The following is a 15,310-nucleotide window of genomic DNA, read 5'->3' on the forward strand; positions in this document are numbered from 1 at the left end:
TGAACAATAATAAATCAATTGATGGGTAATAGCTGCTAATCTGTAATGTAGTGAATTATATTCTGCTATATGGGAGAAGTCAAAACAACTGTTCAGATATAAATCAGTATCCTGCATGAAAGCCAGTTAAATCTGACAATTACATATAAAATAATTTTTGGTGTATTTGGACTCTGTAAGAGCTGTAATCACAGATACATTTCATCCAGTTGAAGCAACTTCAGAAAATGTGGTGAGTCCATCTGTCTTTTCTGCTCTTCTCTCTCTTTTTTTTTTTTTTTTTTTTTGCAGGTTCAACTGTATTGTTTGAGATATGCCACCAACAAGGGACATTATGGCCACTCTATACTTGGGGATGAAAGTTTCCATTTGAAGAATGAGTCACCTGTACCTGGCAGGTGCAATGACCTGGCAGCTGCCTCAGATGTGGCAGCTTGTGTTCTGCTCTGATCTATTCCTACTTGTATGTTTGTGCAAACCATACTTCCCAGTGGATATGCTAGTGTGGCTGGGCAGTGGTTTTATCTTTCCTGCAATCTCTATCAGCTGCCTTAGGCCCCCAAATAAACACACAATTTTACTAATCTTAGTAACCATTGTGTGCTTGCTAGGATAATATATCTTCAAGCCATTCAACATAAAGACAAAAATAAATATAAAAGCTAAGTAAAAACATTAGGCTTGCTGTGCACTGCAGTTTCAACACTAGTCCACCTCTCCATCCACTTCCTGCAGGTGGCTGCCATGAATCCCTTCCTAATCAGAAATTCTGGAGCCGTTTCAGCTCTAGGTACAAATAGAAGAGCCACAGCATGAGTGAGTGGCATGAGCAAGTCTTGCCCTGACTTCACGCCCTCTCCAAGATCTTTATACTCTCAACAACCCTCTTCCTGCTCATTTGACTGCCTTCCTCTGAGGTTTTATGCAAGCCAAGCCACATTTCCCATGCCTCTCTCCATCACTAGACGATTGTCAGAGTGAAATATGAGTCTAGCCAGGAGAAGATAACATGATCCTTTAAATTTTCAGCAAAAGCAGGTGATAGCGTATCTTTGCCTTTCAGATACCTGAGGCGACTCTAGCCTTCTCCCCTCAACTTAACTTCCCTAGGACCCACAAAAATGAGTAAGTGGAGTAGAAATCACAACTTTGAGGGTAAACAGCCAAACACCTGTCAGCACCTACTGATGCCTGTGTTATATCGCCCTCGAGTATTTCTTCAGGTTTTGAAGAGCGTTGTGAGAGAGATTTCCTGCATTGACTCTGGCCCCTGAGTTGTCAGAAGGGACATTTCTCAGTATGGCAGAGTATTTCATCCCCTGTAGCTAAGGCTTAGCAGATGTCTTCTGATGAAAGCCTCTAAGCAAAGGCTTGAAAATCTACCTAACATTATGGAAACAAAGGACAGGTGCTAATTGAAGCAGGAGAACCTGGGCTTCTAGTGACACTTTCAGAAATAAAAAAAAGCCAGAATGTGATTAGAGAAATCACACTAGCTGCCACGGGAGAAATAACCTATGTGATGTATAAGATGTATATATTTACCTATATATATCTCATATATTATATATATTAATATTCTTTTATTTAAATAAATTATGGTACATTACACACAGTTATGTACACTATTAGCCACTTAATGCTAAATCTTGGGGATTGTTCTATATTTCTCTTGATAGAAAAGCCTTGTCTGCATATATGAATATAAAGAATTTATGAATATGGTTATCAATGCTACATAAAAGGTTACATCATGTACTGGATTTGATTTCTGCAATATAGTCATTGTTCCTGCAGTTAATCATAATGCAACTCAGGCCAACTTAATAATTTTCAAGTATACATATTTTCTAAAGCATCCCAAAACTTGATTAAATATAAGAGTTTTAATGGTAAGATTCTAATATAGAGACTGCTGAAACATAGTGTACCTTGCAAAATAGATGTTTAGAACTTAAATTACTATGACTTTTAATAACATGGCTTAAAAACATTTATAATCGATCATTAGTAAGAAATCACAAATAATTAAAGTGACATAATATGATTAAGCAAAATTCTCTATAATTTATTAATAAGCCTTTGTGTTTAATGTGACTAAGGAGTTTGCATTAGAAATGTGATATTATTTACTTGAAAAGGCAAATGTATGTTACAGTGTTGAGTTTGGATTACTTTTCCTTCTCAACTTCTTTTTTTATTTGTGATATATTTTGCTGTGGTAGAATAAGAGTTAATCAAAGTTCTAAAGAGTGTGTAATATGTACATTTTTATCATAATTTTTTCATATGTAAATTGACATTTTGTCATGGAGCAACCTACAAAAGATGACTTCTACTAGTATGTGTGATGTACTTTTTTCCCAGCAGGTGCTCAGTTGCTGTGTGTTCTCTTCTTCTATGGTTTTGACCCAGCATCAAGCACCATGTCTTGTATATTATAGACATAGAGAAGAAATAGTAGTTGAATTGAACCATGCTAAATTTGATATTAAAAATCATTCTTCATTCAGTTCCTCTTCCTAACCTCTAGGTAACAACAACAACAAAAAGAAACATTCCAAAACGTTTCTTGCTTTGGGATCACAAGTGACAAGAACTGAGTGAAACATGGTACAAGAATAGAAAACCTTCTAATAGTGATCACTAAGTAGAAACAATACCCAATCATTTTACATTATTTCTGGGTCTGACTCATTGCTTTTGGGAAACTGGTAACTCTACTGAAGAGTCTGATCTTTCCAGTATGACAAAAATTCCTTGGGAAATAGGCAACTAGAATTATAGATAACTTTGGCACTAGAAGAATATAGGAAGAATCACTGGAGTGGGGAACCGTGAGTGCAAAATGAGGGATGGTGGTTGGGCTGCAAAGGGATAAGAAAAGACCAAAGTGGAAAACATCCGTCTTCTGTAGCAGAAAGGATCCCTTTGGAGGAGTATAACTGAAGCTGTGGAAACAGACACGACTTATATTTGAGTCCGGATTCCCTGACAGACTTGCTGTCTGACATCAGGAAAATTCTTTAGCTGCTTAGTTTCTTTATGTATAAATTGGGGATAATTATAATATTTACTTACTTATTTAATTGTGAGGATTAAACGAGTTACTCCATGTAAGCAATCTAGCTGTTCTGGCTTGTAGTAAGTGCTCATTAATGTTAGATACTGCTATTACCTAGTCTCCAAATTAGAATGGGGGAATTGTCTTTCTGAGTAGATTGTTAACCAGACTGTGGAACGGTCTGTTCCTAAACAGCATTCCAACTGTCGATCAGGAAGGCAGTTGTCCAAACACAAGACTTAGGGCAGCAAAAGATGAATGACTGCCTTTCTGAAGAGAAATTGGATTGTCCTCCTACTGATGCCACTGAAGTACAATAAATAATGCCAAGAGGGCCTCTGATGCTGCCCGTGAAAGCAAGAGGTATATAACTATAGGTTCTGGATGAGTAATGCTAAAGCGCCATGGAGAAGGCATCGCCGGGACCTCTAACATGCATCCCAAGGCTTCCCAGGGCACTGTGTGGACCTTCTCTGGGAGATCTCATTCTTAAAAGCAGCACCAACATCTGTTCTACCCCTGCAGAATGGCAGTAAGCAATCACATAAAAGTGATGAAGAATAGTTAAAGCTACAACTAATTAATCCATTTCCTTCTCTATTCATGCAAATGCATGTTGGCAGACTGTAACGCCAGCCAGTGTGTGGTTAGGAAGGAACATGCTTTAAGGAGGGGCTTGGCTTGCATCCCCTGGGCTGTGCTACGCCCAGAAGGGATGCCTACAAGAATACTTCACGAGAATAGAGGTTCCAAGGCTGCCAGATTAGGGGCCATTCGTTACCAGCAGAACTTGGGAGTTGTCAACTAGGAATGAGAACTGGAAGGCGATAAGCGTAAGCAAGAATGTAGAAGGAGGAGTTGGGTTAGCAACAGAGATGTCTGGCCATGAGGAGAGAGAAGAGCTGGAGGCCACAAATATTGATATTCCCACACCTGCCTGGGAAAAGGCAGTTCTTAAAAGAAGTGTGCCAAGTTGGGCAGAGATGAACTGACTGTCAGAGATTGCCAAGCAGTGCCCCTCAAAGTCTGGATACAAGGCTAGAAGGCTAGAAGATCAGGGACCTTTCTTCTCCCCAGAGACTCTGCTAACACTTGCCCCCACACTGAGCACTTTCTCATTCAGACACTTCCCATTTGGTAAATGAATGGCAGGTATCAGACCCTTGCAGCTTCGCCTGGGCTGATATCTGGCATGTATCATTTCCTTCTTCCCTCAATTTTCCATTGTCAAATCATCCATTAAATTGGATTGAGCCCGCCTAAGCCAGCCTGTCTTGGAGCACTCAGGGGAGATTACTTTGAGAGGAACAAGACCTTGGCTGTCAGGCAAGTTAGCACAAGCTCTCACCGCTCCCCTTCTTACCTCGCTGATGTCCTGTGACATCGCAGAGCGCACCAGCAACCTAGCATCTTCCCTTCTCTCAGCACTCTTTTCTCCTTGGCTCAAAAACTGTGATTACCCTCTGTTCTAGCCTCAAGGACTTTTTTTTTCCTTTTTAAAGGAGAGGTCAATAGGACAGAGGATGGGGTAGAGAGCAGAAAATGTGAGCAGCCCTTTGACATTTTACATTCAAGTCACTATGTAAACTTCTGAGATAATTTTCCCAACAGGTGTTAGATAATTTGGGGAAGAATTTTAACTGTGAAAACTTAACTAATGTGTCCATCAAAAATCATTTGTTTAAAAATTAGAAAAGGAAAGTCACACCAGAGCAAGCTGAATTAGTCCCCTGCTTTTAGAGATAACTGAAACACATTTTTCTTGTACTGAGTGCTTTCCAGGGAAAGGTGTCTCCTCACCCGGGGCACGATGGCAGCGTTGTGGTCAGTAAGCATGAAAAGCATGCTGACTTCAGTGGAATGGGAAGCTGGCAGCTTTCGTGATCTGTCCTTGATCACACTCCATGTGGGTGACAGAGCTGTTGTGCTTCAGACAGGAGCCCTTAACCACCAGGCATTGAGAGTTGGAAGGGCTTGCTTGGAAGGCCTAGGACAGATATTCTCAAATTAAATACATGCTCCCTGGTGTCCTAGTCCTGGTTTGGATCTACGGAAACTGTGAATTCATTTAGAGACTTAAAAAAACCATATTGACACTGTAGTTTCATAAGGCTAGAGAGGTTATAGCTAGCTTCTCTTGTCTCAAATCTATACTTAAAATGTATAGGACTCACAGATGACCCTATACTATCTTACATTTGTGATGCCTTTTTAAACTAGTTTCTACAATTCCCTCTGCAAACCTCAATGATATTTTGAATATGCCCAGATTTGTTTGATCATAGTTGCCTTAATCTCCCTTTCCCCATCCTTACTGCCTTTGTTTAGTCTGTCATTATCTATCTGTCACTTAGTTTTTGACATGGCCTCTTAATTAGTGTCTCTATCAACAGTTTTACCCCTCCTAACTACCTTCTATAATGCTAAGAAAAATGCCATATTTTTCCAGAACAAAGTTGATTATGTCATTTTTCTATTTAAAACCTTTTGCTTATTGTCCCCATTACTTATTGTCCCCTCTACTGGAGTCCATTTAAATGAACCCTGTATGCCAGTGCAAACCAGCTCAGAGATTCCATGAAAAGTCACCATGAGCTGCTCTATGGCACCTCTTGAATCCTTCCTTGGTGTCTCCTTGCACCTGCTCCTTGGATTTTCTGGAATACTCAGCTCCTGCTTTAATTCCCTGCTTGTCCTTCACTCTCTCTTGTCACTTAAATGGACAACTCAGTTTTAGATATATTAACCTGGCTGCATTGCTGGTCTCCCTATACTGACATAACTTCCTATATTTCAACTAGCTTCGTGTACTACAAAGTTGCATTCATTAACTTGTTGACCCATCAATCCATTCATTCACTTAAAAAATAGTGTCCAGTCCTATATTAAGCATTGGGAATGGTGAATGATATACCTTGCTCAAACTAGAATTGCTTACACTGTAGTATAGGATGAAGACAAATCTTATGGTATAAAAGGATATTCTTGGAGGAACTGATGTCTAAGGTGGCAACTGAAGGATGAGAAGAAGGTAGGCAAGAGAAGAAAAGGGGGAAGAAAGTTTCATGGTGTAGCAAGGCCCAGAAAGAGAACTTTTCAAGGGCAAAAACTGGATCAAAGAGAGAACATGGTAACAGATGAGGCTGGACAGCTAAGCACCATTCACGTCGTGAAGGGCCTTACGCACCACGAAAGGAAGGGACTTTATCCTGAGGCCATTGGGTGGTCATTGAGGCTTTCAAAAGGGAGACATGAGTTGATTTGAATTGTGGGAAGACTACTCTAGTTTTGTACATAGGTGCATTTGGAGTGGGCAGGACTGGGACCAGGGATGATGGATGAGTATAACCACTGTGATGAGCACTAATGGTGGCCAAGACCAGTGTAGCGCCAATCTTGGTGGAAAGAATTACATGGATGTGACAGATATTTAGGTGATAGAATTACAAGGACTTGGTGAGTGATAAGAAATGAAGGGTTAAAAGCAACAATCAAAGAATTATAATGACTCACATTTCTTGAGTACTTCTACTTACAAAGAACTGTTTAACTGCTTTACCTACATCATCTCATTTCATCCTCACACAATCTGTGGAGTAGGTAATATTATTGTCCCCATATTTGGATGAATGATCTCAGGCACAAAGGAGTCATATCACTTGATCTAGGTCATGAAGACAAGAGAGGGAAGAGGGAGGCAAATTCAGGCAGTTTGCTACCGGAGCCTGCATTCTTAATGACTAGCCTAGACAGCCTCAGAAAGAACAGCAGTACCCACTTTCCACCCTGGGGCAGGCTGGCCTACCTCTCTTCCATTACCCACTAGGTACTGAAGTATTGGATGTTTATAAATTTGGCTAGAACATAGTTTCTCAGGGGGAACATGTTCAGTGCTTCTTGGCAAAGTTCCAGCTATACCAAGGTTCTAATTTTTCTCAGAAGAGGCTAGCTGCTTTGCAGCCTATCAGACTGTGCTGGAATTAGTGACAGTTTGCTTTCAAGAAACAGACAGTAATTCACACCACCTCAAGTAATGATGAAGACAAATTCAAGGAACTCAATTATCAGGAATGGAGCTAAGTCTAGATTAGGAACTGAAAAATCAGAAACAACCTCTCTTTCTCTCAGTCTCCATAAACCTTTGTCTCTGCTTCTAACACCAAATTAGTGATTCTCATGCTTCTTTCCATGAACAGATTACCTCTGCTTCTCTCAGTGTGGTCATGGGTAAAAATGGATTCTGTATGATCAATGAACAGTCTCTACCTCCCCAACCTCTGTACTCAGAATAAGTTCTAGAGAAAAGAAGCCCATTGGTCCACCTCGAGCCATATATACAGCTCCCACCCCATCAACTGCGGCACAAACAAGAACACATAGAACTGCCATTTCAGAAGGAGCAGAGGGTGAAGGCAGATCCTCTTAGGAGGGAGTATGGGCAGGGAGGGAAAGACTATGTTAATGTGGTCTGGAATGTTATTTCACTCTTTTGTGCCTCATGGTGAGAAGCCTGTGCTTAAAGAGATTGAAGTACCTATAAAGAATCTTCCAGGATGTTGTTGGATGTGGTGATTTGTCTACATCTCGATACAGGTAAAGTCTCTACTTTATCTATATTGTTCCTTATGCAAACCTCCCACTCATACGTCTAAAGTGTTCCATGTCTGACTTCTGACACCTAGTGTGTTAGGTAATGTGACATAGCTGCCCTCTTCTATCTATATTGCCACTGATTTGATTCAGTCTCTTGTCATTTCTAACTGTATTACTGTAAGAGCTCCATGTCTGATCTCCCTGCCTTTAATATCTCTTGGCTCTAGTTCTTTCTTCCTTCACATTGCTACTACCAAAGTGGTCTTTCCAGGACGCCAACCAAATTATGTCATATTTTTACATCTTAAAATAGCTTTTATAGAGGTCTAAGAGCATTTGGCACAAGATGCAACTGCACATCTTTTCTTTCTACTGCCTTACTCATCTCCTACTCTCTCCTAATGGGGCTACTTGCAATTCCCTGTTGTGTGTATTCTCTTAGAACTTTACCTGTGCACAGCATGCACTTTTAACCTGGCAAAAACTCTCCCTATTTACCTCTTCATCTGAACCACTTCTACTTAACCCCCAAATCTAATTCATATTTGACTTTCTCAGGAAAATTCTCTTGCTGTTTTTCCCTTGACACCAATACCACCTCTACCTCTATGCTATCCTGCCCTAAGTGAGGTCTAGAAAGTTTTAACAAAGACACCCCACCATTGAATGGGATTTTCCATCTTACTACACTGGTGACAACTCTGAATAAATTTTAAAAAATCTTTTCCTATTGAATAAACAGACACATGTGTTGCTATTAATAGATATATACTAAAGTTTGAAGTGACCTTGGCATTATCTTGTTCAACTCCCTCAGTTTATAAGTAAGAAAGCCCAGAAAGGTTCAATGACTTTGCTATGTATACACAGAGCTATTTTTTTCCTCCCAGCTCACTGTCATTTTCACTGCAACAGAGCTGGCTCAAATTCTCTCTTACCTGTGAACTCTTCACTAATCTCCCCTCCATTCTCACTGTTGTCTGTGCTACTATTGTTTTTCCTTTTATTACTGGCACTGGTGTTGGGCTTCACAATGGGGAGACTCATGCTCTTGTTGAAACCTCTCCATGAGATTGCAAGCTTTGATGCTAGGAATCATGTGCGTAATATCTTTGTATTTTCCTGAATGCCTAGCACAGTGACAAGTGTACAGTAGGACTACATAAAGGTTGGCTGAATGACATAGATTATCGACAACTGGGAGTATATGTTGTTGTTAAATACATCTGTAGACATGTAATAAGTCGACGTGTATGCATGTGTGTGGTCAGTGCAATTTCAGTGATCTCCCTTGACTTGGAATTCAAGTGCTGTGTGTCCTTTAGGCAGGAATTACTATCAATGCTCACAATTGGGTTTTTGGAATCTTTGGAAGGATGGCACTACTTATTATTGTTAATATCATTCTAATATACTCTTACTATCATGGTCCTTTGATATTTACAGGTACTCTTTATAACATACTGTTGGGTCGTACTTATCATTGATTCAATCAAGTAGAGCCTGAGTTTGAGAAAACCCCATTTCTGACATAAATCCTAGTACTACATTATTTTGTAGAGTAACTCTTAAGAATTATTTTGTCCACATTTTCATTATTTTCACAATGACAAGAATTCTTAGAATGCTAAGCAAATATTTATCCCTTATTGTGCTGGTTAATAGTTTAAAATGATTTGGATTTTTAAATGTTAGAATTCAAAAGGGCATTTCTTAAGGGTAAATCTGGAGCTTCCTATGCCAGGAAACACACACACACACACACACACAGAGCATTTTTTAATTATTTTTTCTATCATTTGCAAGTCTTTCTTCATGCATTACCCGCTTCTTTTAAAAGGCAAAATTCAGTAAGAGAACACATCTGTCAGCCAGATAATCCACAGAGTGTGCACCTTCAGGGCCTTGTACATGTAATAGGCCATCTTGCCACAGTGAAGTGGCTCCTTCAGAACATACTACAAAAACATTAAGCCCTTTTATTGGATTACATATATCCAGATTGTGCGGAAAGCTCAGCTTTCAAGTAGTTCTTCTCTCCTTAAATCCCATTTTCCTCTCAGTGGCAGAAATTGTGTTCCTAACATTGGTCAAAATGTCTGATATTTTGTGGGAAATTTCCCCCTAATTTGTGGTTTCTTATCATCAAGATCAGCTCTGGTGAGGCCTGCACTTCTCTGTTCTAGCCTGAGGGCATTGGAAAGTTTTGTCCATACCTAACCCACACAGACCAGAAATGTTCCAGATCTGAGTGATGACCCTTGTTCTGCCCTCTGCCACCAAAACATAGGCCCCCCCAGCCGGCCTCAGGAGAATGGGACTTCACAGCTTTCTTGGCCATAATAGAACACCAGACCCCACACCATGATTTGTGATCATTTTCTTTACAAATGCAAATTGACTCATTCATTTTCTTCCCCAGGACTTTACAGTCACAGAAAGCTTCATGCATTCAACCTAAAATAGCAGTAGCTAATATTTATTCTGGTGACTATGTACTAGGCATTGTGTTTAACATTATGCATAGATTATCATCTTTGGTCTTTACAACAATCTTTTTTTTTTTATTTCAGCATATTATGGGGGTACAAATGTTTAGGTTACGTATATTGACCTTGCCCTCCAGCCCCAAGTCAGAGCTTCAAGTGTGTGCATCCCCCCAGACGGTTCACATCGCACTCATTATGTACGTATATACCCATCCCCTCCTCCCTTCCTCCCCCCTCCCATCTGCCGACGCCCGACGAATGTTATTCCTGTATGTGCACTTAGGTGTTGATCAGTTAAAACCAATTTGATGCTGAGTACATGTGGTGCTTATTTTTCCATTCTTGGGATACTTTACTTAGTAGAATGGGTTCCAGCTCTACCCAGGATAATACAAGAGGTGCTGTATCATCCTTGTTTCTTATACCAGAGTAGTACTCCATGGTATACATATACCACATTTTATTAATCCACTCATGTATTGATGGGCACTTGGGTTGTTTCCACATCTTTGCAATTGTATTTTGTGCTGCTATAAACATTCGAGTGAAGATGTCTTTTTTGTAGAATGTCTTTTGTTCTTTTGGGTAGATGTCCAGTAATGGGATTGCTGGAACAAATGGTAGATCTACTTGTATCTCTCTGAGGTATCTCCATATTACTTTCCACAGAGGTTGCACTAGTTTGCAGTCCCCCCAGCAGTGTATGAGTGTTCCTATCTCTCCGCATCCACTCCAGCATTTATTGTTTTGGGACTTTTTGATAAAGGCCATTCTCACTGGAGATACGTGATAGCTCATTGTGGTTTCTATTTGCATTTCCCTGATGATTAGAAATGTTGAGCATTTTTTCATGTTTCTTGGCCATTAATCTATCTTCTTTTGAAAAGTATCTGTTCATGTCCTTTGCCCACTTTTTAATGAGGTTGTTTGATTTTTTCCTTGCTGATTTTCCTGAATTCTATATAGATTCTAGTTATCAGCCCTTTATCGGATGTGTAGCATGTGAATATTTTCTCCCATTCTGTAGGTTGTCTGTTTGCTCTCATTATTGTTTCCTTGGCTGTGTAGAAGCTTTTTAATTTGATCAGGTCCCATTTATTTATTTTTGTTGTTGCTGTGATTGCCTTTGGGGGTCTTCTTCATAAATTCCTATCTAACAGATGAAGTGCATGCTGTCTGGAGGATGGGCAGGTTTTGGGGGCAGTGCAAAGGCAATTTATGTAACAAAAGCATTTGTACTCCTGTAATACTCTGAAATTTAAAAAAATCAAGTCTCAAATAAACTGAATTTAGTACAAGACCTTTAAACCTTTAAACTAAACTAAATTAAAAAATACATAAAAGGCAAAGTTTTATCATAAAAAAATTTATTCCTAGGTATTTTATATTCTTTGTAGCTATTGTAAGTAGTGTTACTTCTTGATTTCTTTTTCAGACTGTTGTTGTCAGTGTAATAAATGCTGCAAATTCTGCATGTGGATTTTCTATCCTGCAACCTTACTAAATTTGTTTATCAGTTCTAACATTTTTTTGGTAGAGTCGTTAGGTTTTTCTAAATATAAGATCATGTCATCTGCATACAAGGGCAATTTGACTTCTTCTTTTCCAATTTAGATGCACTTTATTTCTTTTTCTTGCCTAATTGCTCTGGCCAGGACTTCCGGTATTACGTTGAATAAAAGTGGTGAAAGTGAGAATTCTTATTTTGTTTCAGATTTCAGAGGAAAGGCTTTCAATTTTTCCCCATTCAGTATGATGTTGGTTGTGGGCTTGTCATATATGGCGTTTATTGTTTTGAGGTATGTTCCTTTTGTATCTAGTTTTTTGAGGGTTTTTATCATAGAGGAGTGTTGAATATTTTGAATGCTTTTTAAGCATCTATGAAATGAATATGTAGTTTTTATTCTTGGTCCTCTTAATGTGATGTATCATATTTATTAATTTGTGGAGGTTGAACCATCCCTGGGATGAATTCCTCTTGATCATGGTGAATGATCTTTTCAATATCTTATTGAATTCAGTTTGCTAGTATTTTGTTGAGTTTTTCATATATGTTGATCAGTGATATTGGTTTTTCTTTTTTCCTTTTTTCTTGTGCCCTTGTCTATTTTTAGGATCAGGGTAATGCGAGCCTCGTAGAATGAGTTCAGAAGTATTTTCTCCTCTTTAATTTTTTTTTAAGGGTTTGAGTAGAATTGGTATTAATTCATCTTTAAATGTTTGGTAGAATTGAACAGTGAAGTAATCAAGTCCTGGGATTTTTTTTGATGGGAGGCATTTTAAAATTTAAAATTAAAAAAAAATTATATAAATTTGTGGGATACAAGTGTTATTTTGTTACTTGCATAGCTTTTGTAGTGGTGAAGTCAGGGCTTTTAGGGTACCCATCATCCAAATAATGTACATTGTACCCATTACATAATTTCTCATCATTTTTTCTACCCCCTCATCCTTCCAAGTCACCACTGTCCATCATTTCACACTCTATGCCCATGTGTACACATTATTTAGTTTCCACTAAAAGTCAGAATATGTGGTATTTATCTTTCTGTGTCTGACTTATTTCACTTAAGATAATGGCCTCCAGTTTCATCCATGTTGCTTCAAAAGACATGAATTCATTCCTTTTTATGGATGAAAAGCATTTCATTTTTTTGTTTGTTTTTTTTTTTTAGAAGCACACTATGATAGTTAATTTTATTTGTTCAAAGGCTCATATTGCTAGCATTAAATCAAGCATGGGCTTTGATTCTTTGAGCCCAAATTCACTTATTTAGGAAGATAAAAGCAAACTGTGATTCATGTACATGGACAAAAACTAAAAGCTCAGGGTTAATCACATTATAGTTTTTGAATTTCTACAGCCTAGAGCTCAGTTGTCACAGGTCTTTTAGGTCTTTCTGGATGTCCCACAGTGTATCTGCACTTTTCTTGAGCTGAGCAACCTTATCATTCTTTAGCTTCTGGTTGATAACACTGGTTAATCCCCAAGCGTTGAGGATACATGGGAGGCTCAGGAAGACTTCATTCTCAATGCCATACATCCCCTTCATCATTGTTGATACTGGATGAATCCTGGATAGATTTTTAAGCATGGATTCAGTAAGATCAGCTACACTTAATCCAATGGCCCAGTTGGTATACCCTTTTAGCTCGTGCCTTCATAGGCGCAAGCTAGTGCCTTCATAGGAACTCTCAACAACCATCTTATGTACTTCTTTCCAATTTTCATATCATTGTCTGTTCCCATTTCTGGATTCAAGTCCTGGAGAGAAACACCTGCCATATTCACTCCACTCCACACAGCCACACTTAAGTCTTCATGTTCTCCCCAAATCCATCCATGGCAGCTGCTGAGATGAATGCCAAGTTTTTCAGCCATGAGATAGCGAAATCTAGCAGAATCCAGATTACACCCACTTTCAATCACACAGTGCTTGAGTAATCCACTTAGTTTCCAGGTAACACATATAAGAATGTCCACTGGGTTGGAAACCACAATTATGATGCAGTCAGGACTGTACTTGATGATCTGGGGAATAATGGACTTGAAGACATTAACATTTCTCTGCACCAGATTGAGACGACTCTCCCCCTCTTGCTGACGGACGCCTGCAGTTACCACCACAATCTTAGAATTGGCGGTCACAGAGTAATCTTTATCTGCCACAATTTTAGATGTCTGAAGAAATAAGCTCCCATGCTGCAGATCCATCATTTCTCCTTTAAGCTTATCTTCCAAAACATCCACAAGAGCAAGTTCATCAGCCAGAGACTTTCCCAGAATGCTGATAGCACATGCCATACCAACTTGTCCGACACTCACTACAGTGATCTTATCGTCTGGGACTGCTGCCTCTTCTTCTGCAACTGGTGAAATGAGTTTTTCCTTAAGAGTTGCCATTGTGCACAGGAGAGAGAAGGCTCTGGAGCCTGCTGTAATAGTGAGAAGACAATCCAATTTTGTGTATATACCACATTTGTATATATTTGTGTATATATACATATATATATATATATATATATATATATATATATATACCACCTTTTGTATGTATACCATATTTGTAATATATTGTATCTTGATAAATATAGCTATTCTTACTCTTTTTTTTGGTTTCCACTTGCAAGTGATATCTTTTTCTTTTTCTTCACTTTCAGTCTATGTGTGTCTTTATAGACGAAGTGGATTTCTTGTAGGCAGCATGTAATTGGGTCTTGTTTCTTTATCTATTCAGCCTTTTAATTAGAGAACAGTGACCATTTGCATTCAGTGTTGTTATTGCTAAGTAAAGACTTACTATTGCCATTTTCTTGCTTGTTTTCTCATTGTTTGGTAAATCCTCTCTTCCTGTCTTACTGTCTTCCTTTGTGGTTAAATGATTTTCTGTGCTAGTATGTTTTAATTTGTTGTTTTTTATTTTTAGTGTATCTATTACAAGTTTTTGCATTGTGGTTATCATGAGGCTTACAAAAACCATCTTATAGATATAACAAGATACTCTAAAAAGATGACAACTTAGATCACACACACAAAAATAATTAAAGAATATATCAAGAAAAAAACCTCTACACTTTAATTCTATCTCTAACTCTATTTATTGCACTGACATCTTCCTATTTTCCAGATGGTCTAGGCTTCCACTTGGTTTCTAAGAGGTCTCTTATGTCAGGTCAGACATGTTTCCTTGCTTGGCATTGCTGTGGAAACATTTTTTTACTAGCTTTCCTGCTTCTTCCTTTCCAGAGGCAAGCCTGGAACTTGTGACACTTTCCCAATGTTCCACAACCTCTCCTGGGGCACTCCAGGGCTGGGAGCAGCAAAATCAGCAAACCAGGCTATTGGTCAGGCATATTTCGACCCACTCACCAGAATAAAAATTTTCATTGCTCCATTTATGAGGACTTCAGTAATCTAGTTTTTTAGCTGAAATTCCTGGAAGTAGACTTGTACCACAGAATATGAAAACTTTTAATTTAATACATTTTGCCAGATTATATACCAGAAAGACTTTTCCAATTTATGTTCCAACTAATAATTAATAAGCGGGCATATTTTTATGTACCAATCCTGTGTATTATTGTTAGAAAATTTCTTCTGAGTTGGTTGATGAAAAACAGTATCTTATCATAATTTTAAAGTTATTTAGTGATTACTAGTGAA

The 15,310-nt window shown here is 38.6% G+C and overlaps 1 pseudogene across 1 annotated transcript; it reads right to left on the bottom strand.

The window, feature by feature from the left end:
• Positions 1 to 13,025: 13,025 nt before the first annotated feature.
• Positions 13,026 to 14,050, bottom strand: LOC123635368 (annotated as a pseudogene). The gene has a single exon (XR_006734110.1). The product of XR_006734110.1 is annotated as an L-lactate dehydrogenase B chain-like (transcript).
• Between the last annotated feature and the right edge of the window lie 1,260 nt (positions 14,051 to 15,310).

This window comes from Lemur catta, chromosome 3 (genome assembly GCF_020740605.2).
Source record: "Lemur catta isolate mLemCat1 chromosome 3, mLemCat1.pri, whole genome shotgun sequence".
NCBI classification, from domain to species: Eukaryota; Metazoa; Chordata; class Mammalia; order Primates; family Lemuridae; genus Lemur; species Lemur catta.